This window comes from Rhipicephalus microplus, chromosome X (genome assembly GCF_043290135.1).
Source record: "Rhipicephalus microplus isolate Deutch F79 chromosome X, USDA_Rmic, whole genome shotgun sequence".
Classification (NCBI taxonomy): Eukaryota; Metazoa; Arthropoda; class Arachnida; order Ixodida; family Ixodidae; genus Rhipicephalus; species Rhipicephalus microplus.
The window spans coordinates 475,222,978-475,248,138 of record NC_134710.1 but is presented as its reverse complement, the minus strand read 5'-3'; the positions used below and the strand labels follow the sequence as shown (position 1 = coordinate 475,248,138).

General features: G+C 45.1%; 1 protein-coding gene across 36 annotated transcripts in view; it reads right to left on the bottom strand.

The window, feature by feature from the left end:
* LOC119160802 (bromodomain-containing protein 3) overlaps window positions 1–25,161 on the bottom strand; it is a 329,355-nt gene that overhangs the window by 9,651 nt on the left and 294,543 nt on the right. The window lies entirely within an intron of this gene.

Here is a 25,161-nt window from a genome sequence, read left to right as displayed (position 1 = left end):
AAATTGTGTGCATAGACACACATTGGCATCGTGTGCTTGCAGCTCTAGGAATGCTACTTACACGAAGCTCATCGATGCATGCAAACGACGTGGTAAAAAATAATTAAAAATTAAAGTATGGCCTCAGAGATGTGCATGCACGTAGAAGTGGTATCGAAGGCTGTATAATGATCCTAGTCGCTACAAAATGGCCTTCGAGACGGTCTTTTTTGTGGTCTGCCATCTCTGAGGCTGCAAAGCTTCACCACACCGGTTTGGCACGGGTGAGGAGGTGATGCCGACGTGAGGAGTGGGCTCGAGCGTTGCGAGCAGCGGAGAGGGTGCCCCTCACAACGCCCAAGCCCACTCGGTGGATAAGCTCATGCAGGCGGATAACTTCACTTGGAGGCTGGTTCTCTCTAACGATGTTCACGACTCTGGTATGTCTGTTTCTCCGTCGACCCGTTCCTTCGCGTCTTTCACTGCAACACTCATTTTCTTTTTTGTTTCTGCCAGAGGAGGACTACGTTTCGCTGGGCAAGCGTGTGGCTTTCTTATACTGGTGTCACACAGACACTTCTGAAAGGCCATCGATTCGCTGGTCCTTGAAATTCCCCAGCTCCATCAACTCGATCGAGTTGTTGCGCTGCTACATGGCAGTTTTCAATGGCCGTTGAGTGCTTATGGTATTCTTACTAAACTTGAGTGGTGCTAAAAATGCTTAGTTTCGTTTTCATGTTTTCGAAAGTGAAATCATATAAATGCACCTGAAAGTGCACATGCGTCTGTTGTTTTTGTATAAACACATCAATAAAATGTTTACACATACTTAATAATGCATGTTTGGTGTTTACGTTGTTATACCTGTGCCACACAGGCATAAAAAATGACATTCGATAGCGAAGGCATTCGATTCCGGAATGACATTTTTTGGCGGTGCTGCTACATGTCCAAAGCGAATGACATTTGACTTGATGATGTCGATCGCAGCACTTTCCTCGTAAGTATTTGGTGAGCAGCAATAAAAAAATTAACAAGCGTTTACAAGCTTCATACACATCCGATAATAATTTATAGAAATAAGCATATTACGCTGCCATTAGATTTCGTTCGTTACTTTGTTTCAAAATGTTGCAACCGTCCGTGTAGCAATGTAAACCGAAGCTAGTCAGATGTGCAGCGTAAAAACAATATGGCTCCTGGCGCAATTATTTTACAGTGTTTATTAGCTGAAGAGAAGTTTTTAGGGACATGTTTAAGTGATCCGTGTAAATAAAATATACAAAAAGTTTCCTTCCAGTCGAATCAATTGTCGTTTTATACAATTACTTCATCAGCTGTGCCATTGAGAGTACGCATTTCTCAGTCGAATGAGTTCTGGCGATGGCATTAAGTGACAAATGGCATTTGGGTGGATGCCATTTCGTTCATCCGTGTGGCACCGCGCGAATGACCTTCAATCTGAAGGCATTATGAGGTAAATGCCATTTTTTTTGCCTGTGTGGCACGGGTATTAAAGGGGTTCTGCAACACTTTTCGAGGATGGTCAGAAAATGCTGCCGATCGGTAGTAGAGGCTCCCGACAATACGCGAGCCAAATATTATAGCGCAGCACGTAGCCTGGAATTCACAATAAATTATCAAAGTCAGCTAAGAATTGCTTTCTCTTCTCTCAACAAGTCACAGAAAATTTGTTTGATTTGATTTATTTGATTTGTCACAGTACAGTGTAACAGGAGGCGGGGGCAAAGCCGTAATGCACGCTTGAGGGATCCTTCGCCCCCTGTGAGAACAATGGCAGCACCTGAAGAGCATCACAACATTATCACAATATCATATACCTCGTACGGGGCAGCACAATATGATATACCTTCCTCCCCTAAAACTGTCACATTGTTTTGCGTAAAGATCATGTTGTGAAAAAACAAAAAAACTGAAAAACGTGTTTTATACATAGCTTACACAAGAAAGAGACCTGATGCTATCTTCTGCACCTGTTAATAACTACATGGTTTGCACATCAAAAAGAGCTGCTAATTTTGTGGAAACACATCTATACCCTTGCTAATATAATTATTTAGAATTCTTGGAAGAGTTCATCGAAGCATCTGAAAGTCATAATTAGTACGGAAGTGAGGAACATTCCATATTTCTGTGTTCCTTGTTTTGTATGCCTTTTTATTTAAGCAAAGTTTGCCATCTCCTTAAACGAAGAGTTTGAGCGTTTGCAGCTTAGATGGTAATCCCGTAGCAGCCTGTATTCATATAGGTCATTCACTTTGATTATCTTGTATTTTTCAAACAGTGGGTTACCAGGTGCTAGAAATGTAGCGTTGTCCGTCAGCCTTAGTATTTTTTTTTTTGTATTTTCAGTAATTTTGTTAAGTTTGTTTCTGTAGTTGTTGCCCAAACCTAATAGTAATAGTCAAGATAAGAACTAAGTAGCGATTTGTATATCCATAACTTCACAAAGTTGGGAATGAGGTACCGGATACGGCTGAGTATTTTAGTTATCAGGCTTAATTTTATTTGAATATTGTTGACGTGGTCATCCCATTGCAAAGAACTCGACAAATGTACCCCATGAACTTTAACTGAATTCACTATTTCTATATCTCAGCCTCTAAATACAATATTGCTCTCCAAAGTCACTTGTCAACCTTTCGGATGAAAGCTACGGCTTTTGTTTTAGTTGCATTTATTTTTAACTTATTGTTACTTGTTCAGTTGTCTAGCTTCTGTAAGACCTCATTAGGCTTATTCAAGAGAATAACATCTGATGCTTAGGTGACAAATATACTCGTATCATCTGCATAGATAATAAACTTGACTTCTGGGGAGATATGGACTATGTCGTTATATACAAAGTGAACAATAAAGGGCCAGGAATGCTTCCTTGTGGTACCTCCTCCGATGGAGGCGGAAATGTTGTAGGCCCATGTGCTCAGATTTGAGTGCACGTTAAAGAATGGGGACGTTAAACACCACAAATCAAATCAAATCATTACCTTGAGTGTAACCGGAGGGAAGGACGTTTCATACCCCTGAATGAATTCTATATTTCAGGTGAACTCTATATTTCAGGTTCGATACTTTTTGAGCACACCTGGTATGTTCCGCATGTTGTTTAAAAATAAATGTTTTCGAATTGACTGCACGTGCACAACCATCACGCAGTATTGCCATGTAAGAAGGGGGGAACTTGGGTGCCATTTCCAACGAGCTGGCCCAGTTTTGTCCAACTATGCCGGTCGAAGGCACGTGATGAATTCTGGCTTATCTTTTGTGTTAAGGTAACGGAGACGCGTACCTTGGGGGAGCGGGAAGGGGGTGGGGCAAAACTCAGAAATAGACCTTGGTCTAGGCATGATCATCATCATCATCAGCCTGACTACGTCCACTGCAGGACAAAGGCCTCCCTCATGATCCGCCAGTCAACTCGGTCTCGTGCTTGGTGCTGCCACTTTTTAATGAAGTTATGAAGCGTGGAAACTCGGGCAAGTTGGTAGGACATTACTGAATATACAAACAGCGCAACTTAAAAGTTGTTACAGTGTAACTACGGTACCAAATATAGAATAGAAAAGAGCGTTGACTTGCAACAATGATTTGATAGTGGAGTGGTGTATATATACAGGCGAAAGAAGAGAATGGGCATGCGCAAAAGGGTGCACTGCGAAACAATATCCGCAAAACTCTTGTCTTTTGTTGATTGAACAAATACACAGCTTAAAAATGATGGAGATATGCAATCTATTGCTGCAATAGCGCAACTCATGGGGAACGTAGACATTTACATTGACATTTATGCGCAAGATAAGTTCTAAATAGCATGAGTGGAAGCCCGCGAATGTCATGATGGTTTAATTTTTCAAATAGAATGCCGTGGTGAATGTAGCCGAATGCTTGTGTGAAATCCACATATATCCCCAACCACTTCATTTTTTTGTTCAAACTGTTGTAGAATATATTCTTTTTGATCTAGTAGGGCCAGTTCTGTAGACATGTTTTTGGAAGTCATATGGCGATTTCGTCACGTTTCGAACAAAAACAAGTTAAACGACTAAATAAGCCCAGTAAGCCCTCCTATCAGTCATTGGCTGATTTGAACATGGTGCTCTCGGTAGTTACAGAGGTTGCGACAAAAGGACGTCACTTGTCCACATGTGCGCGCGATCGCACTGAGAAAGTTGCGTATTCGAAAAAAAAAAAACAGAAAAAAATTCTGAAGGTCACGAGGCGCAAGCGACGTTTTTTGTTTGCCCTTCCCATCCCTCCCTGCTCAGCTTTCAGCGCTTTCTTCGGGACAAGAGAAGAGAGAATGTGATTGCAGCATGTGACAAATCTTTGTAACCTCGCTCGTACTGGACAGATTCTTAAAACTTTTGCGGCATTCAATTTGCGAGGTAATACACTTTTCCAGTGAATGAATTCCATGGTTACTCAAAAAAGTGCTTCAGGGCCTCTTTCATCAGCAGACTGTGGCAATATTGTCACAGCATGAACAGGTGTGGCTGCCGGTTTGTGGTTGGGCAGTGTGGTTTGCGTTTACACATTTCGGAGGCCGCTGCGACTTGCTTTGCAAGCTTCTGCCGTCATAAGCAACCACAAAGCAGAAGTTCGATATGAGAAGGCTGCAATGATTTTTATACGGTGCAACCGTGCAGCTTAATGCTGGCATTGAAGCCGCGAAAGAGGATGCCGACACCATTGAAGAGCTGCTGCTCGTAAAGAATTTGATGACAACCATGGATGCGTTTGACCGAACGCATCGTAGACAAAGAAAGGTGGTCTTTTTCTCGCCAGATGCATTGGTTCGAGGAGACCGTGCCACTGCACTGCGAGAAGTTTTTCAAGCGGGCGTTCTGCGTTATTAGGCGGTCCTCGAACAATTCTATGGGGAACACTGTTTCTTGCTCACCCCAGAGCTGGTTCAGCTTGTTTTCTTTATTGGTGGTGAAGCAAAATCTATTTCACAAAAAATACGCAGAAGGAGTAACAAAAACAAACAAAAAAAAAAACACCTCCCAGAAGTCACCGTTCCACACAGACACTCCTAAATAGCAGGGCCCAACTTAAGGTGGTAGGCCACCTTCAAAAGTCATATATATATTTTTTTTTCGCGAAATAAACTTTTAGGGTTTTGCTTTTCTTGCACGTCCAAACATTCACATATATGTTGCAACAAAAATTATCCTCCTGGCGTCATTAGTTTGCGAGTTACAGTAAGTTTTCTATACCCTATGCTCCTATAGCTAAACCGAAACCACATTTCCAACTGTGGTTCCGGTTTTGAAAAATCGCTTTCAAAAGCAAGTGTTGTTTCATCTATATTAATGTTATTCAAAATACTTTATGCATTTTATTGTGATTGTTATATAATATGATGTCATTAAATACAACTTTGTGTTTAAAAGTCTTCGTTAATCTCTAACAACAGCCACAAGGGGGAGGCACGATGGTCGTCGGAATTTTTGTTGTTTGCCTTGGTCAGGGTACGTCAGGCTTCGTTCTGCATTTGTTCCACGTGTCAATGCTGTTAGGGCTGTGTCCTTAGGCCAGCTGGACCATATTACGACCAGCATGGGGAAGTGCAGAACACAGAAGACGAGAAAGCGCAAGTTTGCTGGAAATCACTACACGACGACGAGGCTGCCTAAGGACACAGACACCGGTATTTCGGCGACCGCGAAGAAGCTTGGGGACATAAACAAGGCGTACCAGGCACCACTAGAGAATTCTGCGCTCCAAGGGAACAGGATAATGGACATTGGTATTCTTTCTTCAGTGTTTTCATCGCTGGCATGTTCCGAATGCATGAACATAACACAGAAGCTCGAGGAAGGCTCTCACCAAGGGATATGCTCGGCTTGTGCGGTCGTGTGTATTGACTGTGGGTTCAAGTGCCGATTTCATACGTCGAGAAAGGTGGGTCGTGCCAATGAGAACAATTTACGTCCTGGTTTACGCGATGCGTCAGTTAGGAAAAGGGCACGCTGGTGCGAAAACTTTTTCCAAAGTGATGAACATGCCTGCTCCTCCACGTCACTTCGCCCATGACAAATTGTCATTTCGGCTTTCTGCAGCGGCAGGAGAAGTGGCGTCGAAGTCGATGACTGATGCTGCTGTGGAAGTTCGTCGTGTTGTGGGGAGTGCCGAGTGTGGTGTTTCAGGTGATGGCACATGGCAGAAGCGTGGCCATTGATCTTTGAACGGTTGTGTGTCTGTGATTTCTGCTGACACGGGAAAGGTTATTGATCTTGAGGCCCTTTCTAGTTCGTGTAAGTCTTGTAAAACCAAAAGAAAGTTGAGGCAAGATAGTGCTTCGTACCAGGAATGGAAGGCAAACCACACTTTCTGTGAAGCAAACCATGAAGGAAGTGCTGGCAGTATGGAGACGGTTGGTTTATACCGAATATTTGAAAGGTTGAAAGGCAAAAGAGATTTGAAGTACCTGCAGTACTACGGCGATGGTGATTCCAAGAGCTATGCCGCTGTCAAAGAAATGTATGGAAAGGACAGTGTGTAAGAAACTGGAATGTATTGTGCATGTCCAGAAGCGTGTTGGCTGCCGTCTCAGAAAACTGAAGAAGACAGTGCGTGGACTCAGTGGTAAGGGAAAGCTCACTGATGCCCTCATTGACCGCCTGCAAAACTACTATGGCATCGCCATAAGGGCTAATGTGGGGAACCTTTCTGCAATGAAAAAGGCTACCCTTGCCAGTCTTTTTGATTGCAGCTCTACCGACAAGCAGCCGAGACATGGCCTGTGTCCACTTGGACCGAAAAGCTGGTGCGGATACCACAGGGTCGAAGCACTCGGCCAAGGGAAATATGTACACAAAGGAGGACTTCCAAATGATGTGCTCAACAAAGTTAAAACTGTCTACAGTGATCTGTGCTGTGATGAACTTCTAATGAAGTGCCTTCATGGAAAGACTCAAAATGTTAATGAGTGTTTCAATGGTCTAATACGGCAGCGGGCACCCAAAGAGGTCTCCGTAAGCTTGCCTACAGTAATGTTTGCCTTGCATGATGCTGTGGCACACTTTAATAATGGCAGTGTAAGCACCCTAGATATCCTGAGGCAAGCTGGCATAGAACCAGGGTACCACACGATGAAAGCTTTCATCGCCAGGGATCACCTACGCATGCAGAATGCTAAACGCAAGTCAGCGGATGGGACAAAACAAGCCAGGAAGAAAAGACGAGCAGTAGAGACGATAGACCACAGATTCAATGGCCTTCGAAATGCCCCTGTGAAACGTGTATTACACCCTGTAGCTTTGGTAGTGCTGAACCAAACTGGTGGAACAGAGTGTAGTATTGTAGCCTCCCAAAACTCGCCTCCGGAAAAAGGTGTCCGTACTGCTTTAAGTTGGAATGTGGCATATCTACCAGACCCGTGTGCACCACGCGGCGCAATTTAAAGAACCTTGCGGTGAAGTGGTAGGACTCACACACAGCCTACGCTCATGACAGACCCACCTACAACATACTTTCAGATACAATGAACCATTATTCAGACTAAGTTTGGTTTGCGTACTAAATTAATGGAGCAAAGTATACCTTCCAAGAATCGCGATACAATGAACTACTTGGCCACAGTGGATGAAATAAGCAGCACTTTTTTTTAAGCGCGCACATCAAGCGTGCTTTTGCCGCGGGCTCTCAGCTGACTTGAGCACGCCGCTCTCTGCGCGCTAGAGCCATAGCAATTTTAAATTGTGACTGGTAACAATAAGGTGGCGGTCCCACTCCAGTGGCAAGAGCTCGACATTTTAGTCGTTGTTTACTGGCTCACTGTGCTTGCTCTGCTCAATGGAAGAATATGAGTTCTATTGCATTAGAAAGTTTACGTTCTCCGCTTTCTAATGACAACTAGTATTTTCGCCTAGTCTGGAGTGTTATTTCATGGCAATTAAAACAGTGTGAGCAAAAAACAGCGTTTTTGCTGTACAAGCCTCCGTTGTACTGCCAGTGCAGCAAAACTGTCCAACATAATGAAATGAAATTTGCTGAGCCTTTTATCGAAGTGTTATGCAAGGTTTCTATGAAGAGATATTGCCAGTAAAGCAATTAGAAATTGATGCACGCTCTAATAAAAATGGGCAAAAGAATGAAAGTTTATGAGTAAATAACTTTTTTTCTATTTTGTGCAGAACAACAATATTGAATGGGTTTCCAGGCTACAATGTACATTATGTGTACGCGAAGTTGTTTTGTGTTCCGATGAACAGTTCTTGAATTATTACTCCTTCAATACCGCAATTTATGGCGCTACTTGGTCAGGCATTACCGACGAAGGGACAAAACTATCCAAGCTGAAACTCTGCAATCTTCAATAATAAATCAGCAAGCCTTTCCCTAGGTTTCTATGAAGAGAAAATTGTCGTAAGTTAATTAGAAAATTTGTAGGACAGCAGTGAATTTAGCTCATTTTTCTGCTTGCCAGGTTCGTCCAAATTTCCTTTTTTTGTCTTTTGTAGGCTAATTCACAACAAGTATTGCACATTAGCAGGACCATGTAGTGTCTTGTAATCACCAGTACTCACTAACTTTACGAAGCAGTGCTTGAAACAAAAGATTTTTCAAAAATAATAAAGCTCGCAAACACTTTTTGACGGTGGCGCCATCTGTCAAAAAAACATCAAGTTGTTTCACGTCAGTTCCGACGTTCATCAAAAGTGGCGCTTCTAAACATAACTAAGCCGCCAAAACACGGATGGACTTCTTTAAACTTCAGTGGCTAAATCCTGCTGAAAAAGAAAGAAAGAGAAGGAGAGAGAGAGAAAGGAAGAAGGGAATAAAGCGTGTTGCACTGTACATCAGGAATGCATAGCCAGCAGGTTAGGCTATTGTGCCAAAGATTCCAGGAATTGCTTGGTTGCTCGCCTTTGTACTCAGGTGACTGTAGAAGCGTTTTTGAAGGACACAAAGAACTGGACCTTGCCTCCCCAAATTTTTGAAGCCTGTAGGACATTATCTGAAGTGCGCTTTCCCATCGCAGGGAGGTGACGAGTGTCTGGCAGTGTATGTGTGTTTGAATATTTGAACTAGGATAACAATGGACTTTTTTTCGGGAGACAAGCCTGCCCATGCGAAGTGGTGCAAGTGGTGGTGACTTGACGCCATGTTTGTGCGAAATATTTACCCCAATAAAACTCGCAAGGTCCCTTGTACATTTGACTAAGAGGATTCGAACGCCAAAGCCGCCTTCTTTTTCTTCTCAGTCGACTGTATTGATCCCCTTCCCGAAAGCTTTCCGCACCTAGATGAGGCCTCTAAACTTTCCCAACCATGTGTACTGTCCTGTTTATTTTGTAGGGGAGCGCGAATATTAACTTTTCACATTGAATCGAATACTGCCAAAGGCAAATCAACTTAATTAAATACCTCCTTTTTCGATTAGAAATCTAATCGAATATGGTATTATTAGAGTTCTTGTTCAAGGTTCGCTCTAAATTCATTTCCATAAAAGTTATTTCCGAAGCACACCAGGAAAGTGCTGCTGTTTGCGTGATAGTTGTATGAGTGGAGTATACTTGGGGAAGCAACCAAACAAATAGACATGGTCACATGGCCGATTGAGAGATAGCTCTAAAGTGTTGAAATAAACCCATACAGTAAAGAATTTATATATATGCATATACGTATCTTCATTATTTCACTGAGTGACAATCACTTATCTACAAAGTATACAGTCACATGTAAGCAGTGTTCTTTGAGTTGCATTGCTTGCTTCACGTGTTTGCTTGTGAATAAAACAATTTAGTTGCTTAGGCGGTGGTTGCAAATGAAGCACGGCTTTCTTTTTTACGTGGGACGCATTTGTGCTAAGCGATACACAATAAAGGGGTGCATTATACAAGCATCAATATATGACTACTACGAATACTAATGTGAAAAAACGGAACTGCGACTGTTGTGAATTTATCTGAACTAGATGATAAAAACTGTATCCTTCTCAAGTATACAAGCACATGGACGAAAGGATGGGAAATTCCGCTCGATGCTGAAGTCTATTCGGCACCTGCAGCCTTCTCCAGTCTGTGAGAAAGGGATAAGCTGAAAAAGCTACCGGGATTCCTGGGAGTGTAGGATTCTAGAGAAGGATCGAATTCGCGAACAAAACACGTTCTTGAGAGTGGGAACAGTGTCGGCGGGGGTGTCACTATTCGCACCTCTTTCAAACTGGAGACACAAATCCATTTACAAATCAGACGAAACGAATTGTCTCCCTCTCCATCCATATATCTATTAGTGTTTGTGCTCCAATCGGGACTTCCGAGACGCTACGCCATGCTCCCTCAAGGGCTGCATAAATAAGCGTCTGTTCTCCACACTCATCACCACCACTTCGACGTCGACTCAGCCAGTCTGGTTGAGTGGTAGCTCGCTTGTGAGTTTTGTGGCTTTCAACGCTGTGTTTCACTTGTGTTTGACGTGCGTCCTGCGAGATACTGCGGCATTGCGTGATTTGGCGCCTTCGAGCCCTGCTGCCAAACTGCGCTTCCATATCATGGGGAAGCTGAGAAAGGTCCTTTCCCGAAAGCCAACGGTACTATCGGCGAAACGCAGAAAACACCTCAACACCTTGCGAACGAAAAGGTAAGCCTTGCATTCTTTCGTACCTTTCTCGCAGTGGTATGTCATATACTGCTCATATGCATGGCACGGGCACAGTGAGCCCCTTTTTTTTTTTTTTTGCTCTCACTTCACTTCGACAAATAGGTTTACAAAAGTTTTATTCCTGTACGATAATGGAAACAAGCACGATGACGTGCTTACGCAACAATGAAAATGCTGATCTTATTTTCTATCCCGAGTATCGAATGGTTTGTTATTTCATTTTTACAGAGAGAGGCCACAATCCATTTTTGGGAGCCCAAACAGCGACAAAACTGCAAATGAGGGTACCATTCCTCGTATGGAAGTGACTGCTGACGTCTGTGATGAGGTTGCTGCAGACTACTGGGACGGCCTAGGGGTGGACGAGCACTTGCCAAATCTCTGCTTTTCAAATGCTTCGAATGAAACTTCGTCGCAATGCATGAAAATCTCTGGAAGAAGAGTTGTCTCAGTTGTTCATTTTATAAAGGCCATACAAGAACTCGGCAACCATCGCTGCGCCAGTCCACATGGTGGGTTCTTTGAACTGCAGACAGAGCGTAGAGTAGGCTTCTGGTCAGAATATACATTCAAGTGCAATGGATGCGCCGAAAACAGGAAGGTCACCACTGATCCTGTAGCGGAGCCAACACCTCTAACAGAAAAGACGGCACTAGGCGTCAATCATGCTTTAGTGTGGGGTTTTATGAGCATAGGTTCTGGACACTCGCACCTAGAAGAGGCAATGTCCGTCATGGAAATTCCTGCAATGAGCAAGGGATCGTTCCTGCGGCGAGAGGAAAGCATTGGCAAGGTAAGAGACACATTTTGCTATACTGTATATACATCAAGACATCGATGAATCACCCAGTATCCGAGTATTTTAATTCACAAGGTGCCTTAGAAGCGCAACCTTTCCTCTATACTTTTGAGTGAACCACTTGCTGAATTCTGTAAGGTGGCTACAGTGCTGTTCAGGAGAATACCTGCGTAGACCCGTTCAAATATCCACGCAGAAAACGGTGAAAAGCGGTGTGAGGAGGATAGTCTCGCATAGATACAGTACTTGTGCAGCGGTAAAAACTTAGAAAGACGCCGACAAGATGAAGAAATATTTAGGTGCGTCACCGCAAATATATCTTCATTCATATTAGTCGGCGCCTTTGAAAGCTTTCAGGGATGGTTTGTCTCGATCAAACGAATCGTGAGTAAGCTTCCGTTTCATGCACTCGGTTAGGGAGTCAATGTCATTTTGCGCTTCAATACTATTCGCGGCTGCTAGGGCACCACTTACGAACGAGTAATTTTCATTGAAATGACAACACTGTAGCAATTTTTTAGTACCCTGCAAAATGTGGTGCTTAGAGGCGAATGTAGCCGCCAAAGGCAACTTGAGACATAGCTGAAAGCTCTGCCGTCTTTTTTTCTTGTTTTTCAGTTGTGGAAGGTAGCCCTCCTGAAGGAAATGACTGAGGCTGGCGAACAAGAGAAAAGGCTCGCAGAGGCTGCAGGAGACTTCTGCGAGGATGGCAGTACCCCATGGATCACCGTAGTTGTGGATGGCGGTTGGTCCCGCAGGAGTCATGGCCACAGGTACTCTGCCAACTCAGGTCTGGCTGTCATCATAGGAAAGCGCACGCAAAAGCTGCTTTACTTGGGCGTGAGAAACAAGCTGTGCAGCACTTGCGAATATTATTCCAAGAAAGGCCAGACGAAAGAGCACACATGCTACAGAAACTGGAATCAAAGCTCTGGCGCCATGGAGGCCGATATTCTTGTGGAAGGGTTCCAAAGAAGCACTGAAATGCATGGTGTGCAGTATCGCACTTTCATTGGCGACGGAGACTCGTCAGTATACTACCAGCTTCAGACTAAAGTAGAATATGGCCGTTTCATAAAGAAAAACGTGTGCGCCAATCATGTGGTCAAGTGCTATACTTCTCGACTTTATAGCATCGCTAAGGAAAGCAAGGGCACTCGCTCGTTGCTGTCGGCTCCTAGAATCAAGCGAATTAAGAATGGAGCTCGGAAGGCTGTGAGCCACTACGCCAAAATTCTGCGCGATTGCAATGGCAGCACGGAAGACCTGAAAAAAGAAAAATCACGACTTATTCAAGAGCTAGCTTCAGACCTCAGGAATGGGCCGCTACATGTTTTTGGAAGTCACGATGACTGCAAAAGCTACTTTTGCAATGGAAGCAAGGCAGATAACGTGTATCAAGCAGTTCCTAAAATACAACAAGTGAAGCTGATGTCTGCAGCCAACATGATTGCGGACAAAGCAGACCGTCTCATCACAAATGACACGAGCAATCTTGCTGAAGCCATTATGTCCCTTGTGGCTAAATTTTCTGGAGGAAAGCAGATAAATCGTAGCCAGAAGGGCTCCTATGAACATCGCTGTCAAGGTGCGGGGCTTCATTTTCAACTGGGACCTGAATGGCACGTGAAAGCAAGCAAGGCTGTCACTTGCACAAGCCCAGCTGCAACCCTAAAGAAATACACGCAGAGGAGATTCGAAATGAAAAGGCAGACGATGTCACGCAAAAGGCGGCTATTTGAGGAGAGCGGCCACCGTGAGCGCAGATACGGCAATCACGCAGCCAGCAATTCGGCACCCCATTATGCACCAAGTTGTCAAAAGCCAGACATGTCGGCTGCCGTATTGTCTGCGAACACAGAAAGGCAGCTGCAGGACCTACAGGTGGATGACAGCAAGCGAGCAAGCATCGAAGAAGAGACGCGTGGGCAAGCCAGCAGTCCCGAATGGCACGAGCAAAGAAGGCTCCGCCTCACCGCCTCCAATTTTTATGCTGTCTGCACAAGGAAAGACAGCACTCCTTGTGATGCGCTGGTGAAGCGGCTCCTTCAACCCAAAGGCTTCACAACCGCCGCAACAGAGCACGGGAAGCAACACGAAAGTGTTGCACTCCAACTGTATGCAACAGAAAAAGAAACGGTTGTTCAGCCATGTGGGCTTTTTATTGACCTGAAACACGGGTTTTTGGCAGCTACCCCGGATGGGCTGGTTGAAACAGACCGAATTGTGGAAGTCAAATGCCCGTTGAAGTACAAGGAACATGAACCACTGGAAGCAGCAAGAAACTTCTCGGAGAAAAAACAAAGAGATGGCGCTCCGGTTCTCTCTAGGTCGCACAGCTATTTTTATCAAGTGCAGGGCCAGCTGCACATCACCGGGCGGATTATCTGTGACTTTGTAGTGTACACCACAAAAGGTATACACGTGCAGGAAATACGCAGGGATGATGCTTTCTGGAGAGCGAAAATGGAACCATTTCTTTTGCGCTTCTACAAGGACTGCATCCTTCCAGAGATTGTAGACTCCAGACTTGCTCGGTCCATGGACGTGCGCCGTCTGGAGTGGAACAGACTTGCCATTGAGGCTAAGGAGAAAACGAAGAATGGAGAAGCACCGAAGGCCAAAAGAGCCAAGTACAAGAAGGACTAAATATGCCTGTAAGTAACTGAGCTTGCAACGGTATAAAGCGGAATATAAGCGGTGATCTTCCCTTCGCGCCTTATCAAAATATGAGTGGTAACTATCTTTCCGTGTCGCTGCGTTTCCTTGTGTCAGCTATTCCGAGTGTGATTTCTTTGGGATCAACTTGCTGTGATAGCATTGAAACAAATTCACTTCCTAGACCAGCCTAACTCGTCACTGTTCATAGCACGGAGCAATTTGTATTGATGCCCGAGAAACACCGTTCCTAAAGACATTTTTTTAACGTTTTATCTGAGCTCCTGAAAAAGTAGCTCTCTCTGCGCCTGTCATGTTGTAATTTATTTGAAGCATATTGTGAGAAATGTCGCGGAACTGATGGTACAACCACTTCACTATATTTATGCAGTGATTCTAACAACATCGAAATATAAGCCCATTCTAGAAAAAAGCATTATTTCAGCAGTTCGTATCATGTTTGTGTGTTTACAGGGAATAGGAGCAGCGGACGCCAACGCAAGACACTCGTGCCCGGTGTTACAACCGTGCATGGCAGTGTGCCGTTTCCTAAGATGGGGAAAAAGGATGCGGCGATATCCACCACCTCTAGCAGAAGCAAGAAAGCCAGAAAAAAAAAAACGGTCCTTGTCAGGACCAACCTTCTCGATGCTTCGGTGGAGATTTCGCACTGAATGCGTTCTTCGTTCAACTGCCGTCTCTCTCTGTGTTCTGTTTTATTTATCTCTTACTTTACGTTGCTGCTATCTAGACAGCTGAAAATAATGCACATTGCCCAATGTTTCCCGACTTTGCCATTAGCAGCCAACCTGCGGGATGAAATTATAATTTTAGAACAAGAACAATCACTTCCGTGTGCCTTATTGGACAGCCTCTTGGAAAAGCTGAGCTAGTTTTCGGGTGTCGACTCTAGGTCTATACAGATAGGTTGGGTTTCGCTGAGAAAGAGCCCTTATGCATTTTATTATTCAATACTCCCAAAAGGACGCAATTCGCATCTGTGTTACGACTTGCGCTCTTCGGTGCGGTGCTAGGAGGACTCGTTTTATAGATGAAAAAATTGTCTCTCCTATGTTTCGCTAAAGCTGAGCAGCGCATTCGTGTATACGCCTTGTGCGCCGCCTATAGAGGCGCCACTGATAGCCACCTGCGCCCCATACATCTGTTTACAGCTGCGCCCCATACATCTGTTTTGGGATGCATGAGGCTCATAGTGTTCTCGCTAGCAAAAAGGCAAAGCCCTTCTGTCGTTCATGCATACAAAATCACCATTTTTGGCTCACTGCAAGGCACGGAAAAGGGGCTTTGTGTAATGATAGCCAGGAAGTAGTGGAAAGGAGCTTCCTGGGTAGCTTCTGAATGTAGCCACATAAGTATCAAGCGGACCATGCGCGACACCCACACTACATTCACAGTCGAACCAAAGCTGCTGACAGTGGAGAAATCTATAATTACTATGCACGTGCACAAGGTCGGCGTTGTTCCACGCGACCCAACACTGCCAGTATTCAGGGCCACTGAAGAACTTCCTCGAGAACTACTCTTTTTCTTTCTACTCTTTTTTAGCGAGGAAGAGAAAGAGTTGGTTCAGAAACCAAACCATTATTTCCAGCAACCCTTGCGGCAGCGCGGTTCAGCGCCGTTCTATTGTAAATAGTTATACGTTACCAGGAGAGAGAGAGGCACCTCTTTTCGGGACAGTTGCACATAACTGTCCTGAAACTGCAACAGCATATAGTGCAGTTGCAGAGTCAAAAGTCTATGGTGCTGTCAATATAGCAAAAGAAGACTGCACTAATCATGTGCCCAAGAGACTTGGCACCGCGCTACGGAAGCTGCATGTGCCATTACCACGAAAGCAGAAAATGAAAGAGCCAGCCGTTCAGAAGCTCCAAACATACTATCAGATTGCCATAACAAGCAACAGGGGGAGTGTACAGGATATGTACACTGCAGTATGGGCTTCGTACTTCCACTCATGCTCTAGTGACAATGCTGGCAGCCACAAGTTTTGCCCTGCAGGAACAGAGTCGTGGTGCAAACATCAACGCGCTGAAGCACTTGGTGAACCTGCACCACGCCACACACCTTTCCTGACAAAAGCACAGGGATTGGCTGTTTTGCCCATTTATAAGCGGCTAACGGATGAGAAGCTCCTTGCTTGATGCATCAAAGGGAAAACCCAGAACGCATCGGAATCCCTGAACAGCAAAATTTGGCTACTTTGCCCCAAGACTAAGTTTGTCTCCCGAACGGTTGTCGAGACTGCCGCAGCTATGGCAATCCTGTGGTTCAACAAGGGTCATGCTACTTTCGAGCACACCCTGGAAGAGCTCAACATACTGCCATCTAGAGATCTAGTTACTTTCAGTGATTCCCGCGATGCGAGGCGCATCAAGAGAATGTCCGAGCGTCTGACAGCAGAAGTAAGGGCCCACCGTCGTCGTGGAGTGAAAAGGGCATGGCTAGAAGAGAGTGCTCGCAAGGACCGTGAGGGCACAACCTATGCTGCAGGACAGTTCTAGTAACTTGCAGTGCTTTTCAAAGTTCTGTTGAACATTATGGCCAAAGATTATGCATTTCTAACAACTCTGTGATAAAAAAAAAAAAAAAGGTTTCAAACTTTCAAATGCGTTTTTCTCCTTTTGCAGTTTTGTGTGATATGTGCTTCTCATACATGCTAGTTCGTATACTTAGAATTGTCATACCTCTATGAAATTTTGCACATAGCATGATGAAGGCCCATAGAGTGCAAGTATCTATTCAGATTGTCAGTGCTGCTTGATTATGTTTTTCAAAATTTACATAACATTGAAAGCCCTTGGCAACTAGAGCCATAGTAAATTTTTCTATTTTATTATTGTATTTCACCTTTTTACACACAAAATTTATATAGTTTTTTTGCACTCTACAGTTCCAAAGGATCATAGTCAGCTATAACTGCGTGCTTTATCTCAAATATTTATAGGTCAGAATTGTTGCATAACAATGGCCATAATTTTGCAGTATCTGACCTGCAGAAAGAAAACCAAGCAATCTACATGAAAATAAATGACATATTTGAAAAGAGGAGAAAAAACTCTATTAGCATGCCAATTTGTGTTAAATTCAGACTCTTATTAAAGAAAATCGTTTTTCGAGTAGCATCTCCCCTTAAAAATGATTTGAAACCTCATTACTACGGTAATCACCAGAACACATCCAGATTAAAAAAAAAACTTCACGAAAAGCTTTTCTCCGTCTTCTATAAGGGTCACTGGCATAAAACTATCAGAGCCTGGCACCCGTGATAATCACCCCAGTACGAGTACTGAGTGTATACCGTATTTGCTCGCATAATCCTCGCACTCGCGTAATTCTCGCACCTCCAACAACAGCCAACAAAAATGCGTTTTTTTTTTCCTCGCGTAATTATTGCACCACAAAAATTGCAGCAGCATGTGTCGTCTACTACTTTGAGCCAATGATGATGACAGCACCCATTAGCCTAGCGCCACCTCTTATGCATTATGCATGCTGATGAAACCCATTGCAACAGGGTAAATTCCACGAAGATTCCCCTGCTACGCTGGGACCGGCTTAACAGAGGAGCCGAAAACACACCGGCCTGGAAATGCCCCACACACCCTCCTCTTCTTAAACCCCGCGCATCCGCAACCCGTCACTTGGTTACGATGAGTCGGGAGCAAACTAAAGTGACCCAACATGTAAACAACCAAGTTTAAACCACGTGAATGGAGCAGGTCATGTTTTTCCTTCCTCCATAGAGCAGGTGCGAGATACAGTTTGCCTTGGCTCGGCTTACATTGAACTATTGGGTGCTTGCTTGTGTGTGTGCGTGTTCGAGGAAACTCTGACGCGCATTAAAGAAACTCTGATACCTGGCCGGTGAACGAACAGAACAATTATTTATTTATTTATTTTTATTACTGTGGCGCATGAAACACCTGCCCCGTTTCAATAGGGAAGAGGAACAATTACTAACTTGCTAGAATGGAGCTCTAATCCAATCCAAACCAAGCCAAAAGTTGCGTAGTAGCACTTGTGGCACAGCGTTAGTAGTGCTGTGTTCTGAGGTAGCGCAGTAGTGATCCGTGTCTAGCATCGTCCTTTTTGCGGCTACGTGATGAGCTGATACAGGAGCTATACAGCTGCTTTCAAGCTAAAGGTTATCGACCATGCTCTTGAACAAGGCAACAGGGCCGCCGGCAGCACAAATAGCTCAAAGCCACAAATAAGTCACGCAAGGCCTTCAGTGGGCCTAAGACTGGAAGATACCCACAGGTTGAGGCGGCACTACTGGACTACATCGGCCTAAGACTGGAAGACACCCACAGGTTGAGGCGGCACTACTGGACTACATCATGAGTCTACGCGCAGATGGGTGTGCCGTTTCGATCGAGCTGCTAAGAAATCAGGCGCGCATAATAAGGAAGGCATCTGGACACGAGATTTCCGCGCGTGCAACGGTTGGGCCACACGGTTCATGCGCCAAAGTGGACTCTCGCTCAGGAGACGAACGACTCTTTGTCGACTGCTACCTTCGGCGTACGAAGATAAGATCATCGATTTTTATCAATATGTGATTAGGATTCGGGAGCAAAAGAACTTCCTGCTCTCACAAATTGGAAACGCGGATCAAACTCCGCTCAACTTTGACGTGCCGCCGAGCACAACTGTGGAGGAGAAGGGTGTGCGAAGTGTGCATATTAGAACAACGGGTGCCGAGAAGCAGAAGTGCACTGTCATGCTCGCCGTAACAGCGGACGGGCGGAAGCTGCCCCCATTTATTATTTTTAAGCGGAAGACCCTCCCGAAGGCCAAGTTTCCCCTTGGAATACACGTACGTGTACAGGAGAAAGGGTGGATGACCGCTGACCTTACGGTCGACTGGGTAAAAACTGTTTGGGGATGCCACCCTGGAAAACTTCTTTACCCGTCACTGCTAGATGTAGACAGCTTCCGCGGTCACCTGGTCGACTCCGTTCGGGCGAAGCTGAAGGAGCTGCGCCCTGACCTCGCTGTCATTCCAGGCGGTTTGACTTCGACAAGTCGTTCAAGGATAATGTTCGGAGGCTGTATTCAGAATGAATGGCCAAAGGAGACCATGCAATGACCCCTGGGGGCAAGATAAAGAAGCCGTCGGTGGAGCTACTTTGTTCTAGGGTAATCGAGGCATGGTCCATAATTTCGCCAGAAATTATCGTTCGCACCTTCAAGAAGACTGGGATCTTCAACGCCTTGGACAGGACGGAAGACGACGTGGTCTATGAAAACGACAAGGGAGACCACACTGAAGCTGGCGATGAATCCGATGACGCTGCTATCAGCGACGTAGACGGCAGTCTTGACTCGAACTCGAGTAGTTCGCCCAAGAGACTTATTAGCTAGTGACTTTTAGTCTGTGCAAATAAACTGTGATTCGGGTTGAACATGTAGTTTCATTGTAAAAGTAAGCCTTGTATCTGCACTTTTCGAAGCTTTTAGTTGCTGGTGGAAAAACTGCGATTTGTGGCCGTTTTTTTTTTTTTTCTTGCGCTGTACGTGTTCGTGGAAAATTTTCCCTGCATAATTATTGCACCCCCAACTTTACATGGGTTTTTCCAGAAGCTTTGCGGTTGATGATTGGCTCGCCAGTGGTCAAACAGCATGCTTGCCATGACACAATAGTCCACATCTAATCTAAAATGCTGTGCCTTAAGGGGGGACACGGGTCTTAGAAGGCCAAAAATCGCAAAAAATCGACTTTTTGAAGCTGAAATTTTCGGAATCTGTACCTATTTTTGCACTTATCTGAGAAGTTTCTAGCTTCTCGCGTCATTATTTCTGGCACAAAATCAATTTATAATATCGCTGTGAGATGAATGTGAGCGCAAACTGACGCTAAAATTGCGCTTTTTCCACGCCGAACTGTTGCCATTACACACGAGCTATCGTGTTCATCTTGGTCTCGTTTGGAAGGGTCGTTCTTCATCTTCAATTGCCGGCCACCGCTGGCTCGCCTTGCAGATTGGTTCTTTAGCAAAAACGCGTCATTGAGAAGCACTAGCGCGCGATTCAATTGGCTGATTGGGGCACGTGACAAAACCTAGGCATCCGATTGGCCAAGGGGCGCTTTCGGCGTCTGCTTCACCATCGTGACGCGCACGGACATTCGCCATTTTGTCAAAGTGTTACTGACTGCCTGCGGCAGTAAAGAAGTTCCGCGCTACAGTAATTTCTGAAGCGGGTGTGGCGGTCGTTCGTTCGCTGTGAACTTCAGAAAGATGCCCGCTATGGCTCAGGACAACGAGGATAACGAACTCGACGCGGTCAACGGCAGTCACCGATGTAGGCCTAACTCACGTACGAGCCCGTTGATTGCCGACAACGTTACTGAGAAGGGCTGTGTTTTGCAGCCTCATTAGTTAGAGGACGGCAAGTAAAAAGCAGAAGTGAAGCTAGAAGAGATATCAATCTTTGTAGTGACGGAACAGAAGCGCAGTCTTATCGCTAAACGCGCCGATGCCACGGTTCCCCCCGCCTGACGAAAGGACCTTGAACTGCGCGACGGGTCGTCAGAGTGGAGTACGCCGCGCGTCGACAAACAACAGAAAGTCAATACGTTCGCGGTGAAAATGCTCGCAATGCCAGTAGCCCCCGCAATGGAGGCTACTGGCAACTGGTAGACTGCTTTTAACGACGTGTTCGCAGCGTTGTTGCGATCTCCGCTCGAAAATGCGGCAGTCTTACATGAAAAGGAAACTAGCACCTCGGCACTCGCGTAGCCTCGAAATTGATGAGCGAGGGATCAACTTTGGTTCGCGACATTTACGGGTAACTAATTCTGGACAAGCCGGAAAACATCGCCGTGTCATTCGACGTATCGCGGATGACGTACGAACATTTGTCACAGGTCGCCATCAGTACAGTTACCGAACTGATAAGCGGCCTCGCGGCAGACGAGCACACGGCGACAACTTGCTACAGGACTAGAATAAACTAGACGCTCGTGCAAACAATCAGTCTTATTACATTCCCGGTGCATATTAACTGACTAAAAGTAGTGTGTGCCATGACATTTTTTTCCCTCGGAAAGGCGAGATAAAGTTTTAACAGCATTATTCTTGAAGCACAGATTTTGACCACTTTCTTTTGCTTGTTCGGTAAAAGTGGACCTAGGACGGCTAGAGCTGTAATTGTTTTTGCACAATGTAGCTAAATGTGCACAAAAAACAATGCTGGAAGCCTATTTTTAATGGGCAGCTTAATTTTTTTATTTTAATATAACAAAAAACAATGCTGGAAGCCTATTTTTAATGGGCAGCTTAATTTTTTATTTTAATATAAAACTTTCTGTATTTGGTTACATGCAATGAACTGTGCTGTAATGCAATGCAATGAACTTTGCTGTAATTCGAGAAGTACTTGTTCAATTTTCTATCAGCTTGCAGCGTTACACTCCTTAGGCTTTCTAGCATTCATTTATATGTCAATGGCCATGTAATTATAAGTACATACATTTTTACAGTTAAAAATGTTAGAATTCCATGTTTTCTTCATTTTCTCAATATGGCAATTTTCCACACACTGCATGAAAATTACTGCAATATATCGGAAACTATTACAGATAGCAGATTTATTTTTTTTTTTTTGCAGCATGAAGCTATATGTTTGGAGAACACAACATAGGAAGCAGATTTTGATTTATCTTGATGCAAGTTTTTAAAACTAGACTTTTGTGTGACCACATAATGGCCACATTCAGAGCTGTGAAGTTTAGTGTACTGTAAAGTAAGAAATAATGCCCCAATGAAAAAAGTGCTTCCTATGTTGTATGTCTTATGCTTTCTACTGTCAATCCCTATGTCATTTATAAATTTTTCATGGGGGTTATTTTTACATTGTGATAAGATCAATAGAAATTGTTATCTTGATTATTTAATTAACTAATGAAGCTACAGAAAAAATCACTATATTTTTAGAATTGGGAGAACAAACTAAGTAAACGTGCTAACTTTTGTCACATTTGGTTCATAAAATTAATGAGAGAGCCCCAAGACCCATGTAACATGCTGCGACAGAACTCCTGTCGCAGCATGTTAAGTCATTACAGTCGCGGACCGATTTTTCAGACCTGGCTGGGACTGCGAAATAGTCCGAAAAATGGTTGAGCCTTCACGTAAAAATGAAGTTTATTCAGATTAGAAAATCTTGAAAAAAATCCCCAATGATGCCATGCTTCATGCTGTTCTAAGAGACAAACAAATTTGGTTCTGTTTGGGCTACGGTAACGTCGCTGGTAATCACGTTGGCAATCACTGCTGCCGACCGTTACGGGCGGCAAAGTTGGTGGCTCCATGAAACTAAGCAAAACAAAACTTGATGCAAATCGCAAAAAGATGCATGCAACTTCTTGCCTGTTTGGTGAAATTCAACAACACGGTCTGGGCTTCTTTTACCTGGGCAGACATCACACAGTACATGAGCCTTTAGCATTTCACCACTATCAAAATGCTATGACTGCGGCCGCGATCGAACCCGCGTGTTCTAGGAACCCCGTGACCACGGAGTGCTACTCAGCAATCACGAACAGCAGCGAGCATGTGACGCACATGACAGCTCAAACACATTGGGCAGACCAATAACATGACCACATGCCCAATGACAACCAGAAAATAAAAACAACCTACCGGCGTATTAATGATGATGATAAACCTCACAGAAAAAGACAAGTTTTACAGTTCTGCTAGCCAAGAAAGATCAGACATGGCCTCCAAAACTGGAAGATTTTGCTACTTCCAATCTTGGAGACCACACAACTAGCCACTGCAATCCAAACTTGACCAATCCAACAAAAAATCCAACATGGCTGCTTTCAAAATTGAGCGGCAAATCGAGTCCGAAAAATCCATCGACGACTGTAGAACTGTCAGAGTTCGTCTGTCGCGGTGGTGTAGCGGTTACAGTGCTCAGCTACTGACCCAAATGTCCCAAGTTCACTAGGATGCAGCGGTCTATTTCAGTGAGAATGAAACGATAGAGACCCTTGTACTATGCGATCTCAGTGCATGTTAAAAGAACGCCACAGGGTCCAAATTTCCAGAGCCCTCCACTACGGCATCTATCAGAATCATACCGTGGTTATGGGACGATCAACCCTGGATATTATTATCAACTACCAGAGTCTAGCACTTACGGCAGGCAAATCACAACAAAGCACCAATGTTGAGATTTCACTTCTTCCTTCGTCACTTCTCAACCTGCTGCATTTTAATTGCACAGTTTTTGATGATAGTGGAAACAAGCATTAACAGTGCTCAACACTGCTGACAAATCAACAGTGCTCACAAAATGGCAGAAGGTGGCCAGTGACAACACCGGTATTCCCGGTTACCTGATAACATTTGTTTACCAGTATGCTGACAGTATCCTGGGGTCCCAAAGGTTCTTTAAAATTGAAACTGCCAACGGCGAGCATATAATTGCGATTCAACATGAACTGCGTCAAATGTGTTCCGTTGCCACTATCAATAAATCAGTAATTGTACCGAAGCATAGTGGCGCCAGCTCTGTGTCAGCGTGAAAGAAGAGGTTGACGTTCGTGTGTGGCTCGTGCTTGCCGGGTTCCTGCCTGTACCAGCTTCTTACGGCTAACGTTTCTGGAATAATAACCTGTGTTTTTACGCAACCTTGCTCGTTGCATTTGGTGGAGGTGCTGGGTAACGTCCTGGAGCTCCGCAGCCGTAAGCTACCATCTCAGTCCGCAATGACCGAGCGCGTCGATCCCCCACAAGGCTCTTCCACGCTGCCACCTGTCATGTGTTGTGGTGTACTTCGTCTGCGTGACCCACCAGTATACAACGGCACTGAAGATCAAGATGTTGAGGACTGGCTGGCAGAGTACGAGCATGCCAGCGCGATTAACAAGTGGGATGACCCTGCGAAGCTGACTCACGTCATCTACTTGACGGATTTGGCCAACCTATGGTTCACCAACCACCAAGCCGACATCCCCACCTGGTCGGTTTTCAAAGAGGCCGTGACCTCGTTTTTCGGTCGTCCAGCCATGCGTAAGCTTCGTGCTGAACTGGGACTGCGGGGACGATTTCAGCGAAATGGTGAGAGCTTCACGAGCTACATTGAGAATGTGATCAGCCTCTGTAGGCGAGTTGATGCCAGGATGACGGAGGCTGACAGAATAAAGAATATCATGAAAGGCATTGATGACGACGCTTTTCATATGCTTGTGGCCAAAGACCCACAGACCGTCAGGGCCGTGATTCAGTTATGTCAAAGTTTCGATGAGCTGCGCAAGCAACGAGTTTCTACACGTCGCGCTAATACGCAAACAGCTGATATTTCGGCCTTGGAGTGCAAAAGCAGTGGCCCCGACTACAGTGTGTTAATGCCTCAAATTCAACAGTACATCCGGGAAGAAGTTGCTCGACAGCTCTCTCTTGTCGCCACCATCAACGAGACCCCCACAACACTGGACCACTCACTTCGCCGTGCTATTCAGACGCAAGTTGCTGAGGCTCTCCCTTCGCCCGCATCCCCAATATCAGTGGCTGCACCGCGCTGCACCGCTAACTTATGCAGAAGCCGTCCGCCGACCTCCTGCCCAACCGCCGCTCCCTTCATACAGTCCAGCCCCCAACTACTACAGGTCACCAGTTTCAGTTTATCCGGCAAATCGACCCTTTCCACCCCCTCGAGCACCTGTAAACTCTTGGCGTACTCCCGATAACCGGCCCGTCTGCTACAACTGTGGTATTCCAGGACATGTCGCACGCTACTGTCGTCGCCGTGGATTCTGTTTTAATGATGTGCAGCATTCCGGCAACATACCTCGGCAATCAGAATCGCATGTGATACCTGATTCACATGACCCCGCTCACGTCGAACAGACTTCAGCCGACGTCGATCTCCTTCAACCCGTCTTCGGTCTCCTTCCCCCATGCTTCGCCGTTCCAACCACGCCCAGGAGGAAAACTAACAGTCGCAGTTCCTGAGGCAAGAGCTGCGCCACCGACGAAATTTCCAAGGCCTCATCTTTCGCCCCCTAACGAGATTGCCGTGTTTGTGGACGGTTTCGCCACAACTGCTCTTGT